Below are 3,812 nucleotides of genomic sequence, written 5' to 3'. Positions count from 1 at the left end.
GTCAGGAGGAATGGGCCCAAAATTCACCCAACTTATTGTGGGAAGCTTGTGGAAGGCTACCCAAAACGTTTGACCCAAGTTAATTAAACACTTTTAAGGCAATGCTACCAAATACTAATTGAGTGTATGTAAACTTCTGACCCACTGGGAATGTGATTAAAGAAATAAAATCTGAAATAAATCATTCTCTCTACTATTATTCTTATATTTCACATTCTTAAAATAAAGTGGTGATCCTAACTGACCTAAAACAGGGGATCTTTACTAGGATTAAATGTCAGGAATTGTGAAAAACTGAGTTTAAATGTAAGGTGTATGGCTAAGGTATATGTAAACTTCTGACTTCAACTGTACATAATTCAATAAGGGGGGAATTTAGATCTGAGTTACGCATGTCTTAATTGAACTATATTCCAATGAGCTTTTCTCTCTACAGGTATTCTGACCTGGGGAAACATAAGTGCCAGCAAGGTATTCGTTTGAGGTGGAGATAAAACAAATGGAGGTGTGGCAGAGGTGTGTCTACCATGAATAAGGTCGAACGAAGCTATCTGTTCCAAGTAGAAAAAGCATCTACTTTATTAACAGCATTCACCATGCACTGTTAGTTATAAATTGATTAGAGCTATTGATACGAGCAAGTCAATTGTTGGGATTGTAAATATAGGCTAAATGACAATTGTTTCAGATGTGTTTTAATTTAAAATCGCTGGAGATTAATGTGAAACCAGTCAAATGGCAGGAAACTGAAAAGCATATCAATATGACAGGTATTTATGCCCCTTTCCCACAGTGAAGTATGAAATGCTGTGTCTTTATGCATCATTTATATTGTATGGTTTTATAACTTGCAGGGATTACATTTGGAGATGCAAGCCAAATGGGGTGAGAAGGCAAAGAGTTGCGCCAAATTTAACCTTTGTGCTCTCTAGAATGTTTTAATCATAAACTTTTCCTTCAATTTTGTCATGAAGTAGGATTCATGAATATTCCCTAAACATAAATAATGGTTAAAATCAGAGTGTTTTTAAATCCACCAATGGGTTCTGAAATGGAGAAAAATATACATATGGTTTCATGGCTATCTTTCCATATTCTGAATGCATTCTCCATAGTCTCCACATTCTAGTTCCAATTAAAGATGCACAGTAATTAAAGGGATTGGGTTAGATCAGTGGTTCCCAAACTTTTTATAGTCCCGTACCCCTTCAAACACTCAACCTCCAGCTGCATACCCCCTCTAGCACTAGGGTCAGTGCACTCTCAAATGTTGTTTTTTTGCCATCATTGTAAGCCTGCCACACACACAGTATACGATACATTTATTAAACATAAGAATATGTGTGAGGTTTTGTCACAAGCCGGCTCATGGGAAGTGACAAAGAACTCTTATAGGACCAGGACACAAAATAATAATATAATAATCAATATTGTTGCTCTTTATTTAGCCATCTTACATATAAAACCTTATTTGTTCATCAAAAAATGTGAATAGCTCACCCCCGGTTATTGACAAGGGTGTGCTTGAAAGGATGCACATAACTCTGCAATGTTGAATTGGAGAGAGTCTGTCTTAAATACTTTTCCACACACAGTCTGTGCCTGTGTTTAGTTTTCATGCTAGTGAGGGCAGAGAATCCACTCTCACATAGGTACTGGTTGCAAAGGGCATCAGTGTCTTAACAACGTGATTTACCAAGGCAAGAAACTCTGAGCGCAGTCCTATCCAGAAATCTGGCAGTGGCTTCTGATTAAATTCAATTTTCACAGAACCGCTTGTTGCAATTTCGATGAGGCTCTCTTGTTCAGATATCGGTAAGTGGACTGGAGGCAGGGCTTGAAAGGGATAACGAATCCAGTTGTTTGTGTCGTCCGTTTCGGGAGAGTACCTACGTAATTGCGCACCCAGCTCACTCAGGTGCTTCGCTATATCACATTTGACATTGTCCGTAAGCTTGAGTTCATTTGCACACACAAAATCAAACAATGATGGAAAGACCTGTGTGTTGTCCTTGTTAATGCAGACAGAGAAGAGCTCCAACTTCTTAATCATAGCCTCAATTTTGTCCCGCACATTGAATATAGTTGCGGAGTCCGTGTAATCCTAGATTCAGATCATTCAGGTGAAAAAAAACATCACCCAGATAGGCCAGTCATGTGAGAAACTTGTCATCATGCAAGAGGTCAGACAAGTGAAATTATGGTCAGTAAAGAAAACTTTAAGCTCGTCTCTCAATTAAAAAAAAAACATGTCAATACTTTCCCCCTTGATAACCAGCGCACTTTTGTATGTTGTTAAAGCATTGTATAATGCATACATGTCATTGTATAATGCAGAAAATACACATGAGTTCAGGGGTCTTGCTTTACAAAGTTAACCATTTTCACTGTCGTGTCCGAAACACGTCTTTCAAGTCGTCAGGCATTCCCTTGGCAGCAAGAGTCTCTCGGTGGATGCTGCAGTGTACCCAAGCAGTGTCGGGAGCAACTGCTTGCACGCACGTTACCACTCCACTATGTCTTCCTGTCATTGCTTTTGCGCCATCATTACAGATACCAACACATCTTGACCACTAAAGACAATTTGATGTCACAAAGCTGTCCAGTGTTTAAAAATATCCTCTCCTGTTGTCCTGGTTTCCAGTGGTTTGCAGAAGAGGATGTTGACCCCCCATAAACGTAATGGACATATACCAGGAGCTGTGCCTTGCCCGCCACATCTGTTGACTCATCCAGATGTAACGCATAGAATTCACTGGCTGGTATGCGAAGCCGTAGTTGCTTCAAAACACCTCCTACCATGTCACTGATGCATAGTGAAACAGTGTTGTTTGATGAAGACATTCATTATCGGTGTAGTTTTTTGGGCCTTTCCCCCCAGCATTGTCCCAGTCATATCTGCGGCAGCAGGAAGAATTAAGTCCTCCACAACAGTATGGGGCTTGTCTGTCCTAGCCACTCAGTAGCTCACCATATAAGACGTTTCTAGCCCCTTCTTATTAATGGTATCTGTTGCTTTTTTTTTTTTTTACTACTCGAAAGTCGTCTTTGTTCTCGCTCAGAAAGCTCAGAAAACTTTCAAATTGTCCTGTTTCGTTTCTAAATGTCTGCGCAAGAGAGGAGGTTTCCCGTGAGAGAGTAACGGTTAATATGATTGGATGTTAATTATTTGACTAGGCTACCTGTATTTGACATTGTGTTGTTATTTAACTGAACACTTGACCATTTAATTGTATTTTTGGCAGTGAAACGAGGCTACTCAGGGGTGAAGAAACCTCACCCAAATGTATAGTCCCGTTGGAAAACAGAAATGTACTGTTTTTAAATGTGAATCACATTTTTATTTGGTGTACCCCCGACGGCATTGCACGTACCCCAGTTTGGGAATATCTGGTTAAAATAAATGAACAGAAAAAAATCCTTGATCGAATTGGTAGGCCACACAATGGGTGTTAATGTTGATGTTTTTTGAGAGGAAATCTTAGTCACGCAATTTTACATCTAACTAAGGTCAATGAAAAAATGTGCATGAAAACGTGCTCACCAGAAGAATGTCATAAATTGATAGAATGAATGCTTCAATCTAGTTGACATTGGTAAAGTTTCTGCTTCTTTCGCCGAGAAAATACTTTTAGGTACCGAGGATAAAATGCTAAATCCTTCTTTAAACCTCTAAAAGTCTAAGCCTTTGGACACATCCCCTTAGTTTTGTTGGCACAAAACTAACTCCATACTTCCTTTCATTTGTATGGGTTACCTTCATGCGAGTCCCAAGACACCATCATGTTCGTGAGAGTCTCACCTTTCTACAA

The sequence above is a fragment of the Salvelinus fontinalis genome, chromosome 35 (assembly GCF_029448725.1).
Source record: "Salvelinus fontinalis isolate EN_2023a chromosome 35, ASM2944872v1, whole genome shotgun sequence".
Taxonomy (NCBI): domain Eukaryota; kingdom Metazoa; phylum Chordata; class Actinopteri; order Salmoniformes; family Salmonidae; genus Salvelinus; species Salvelinus fontinalis.
The sequence above is the reverse complement of the archived record's forward strand: the minus strand, read 5'-3'. Positions refer to the sequence as shown.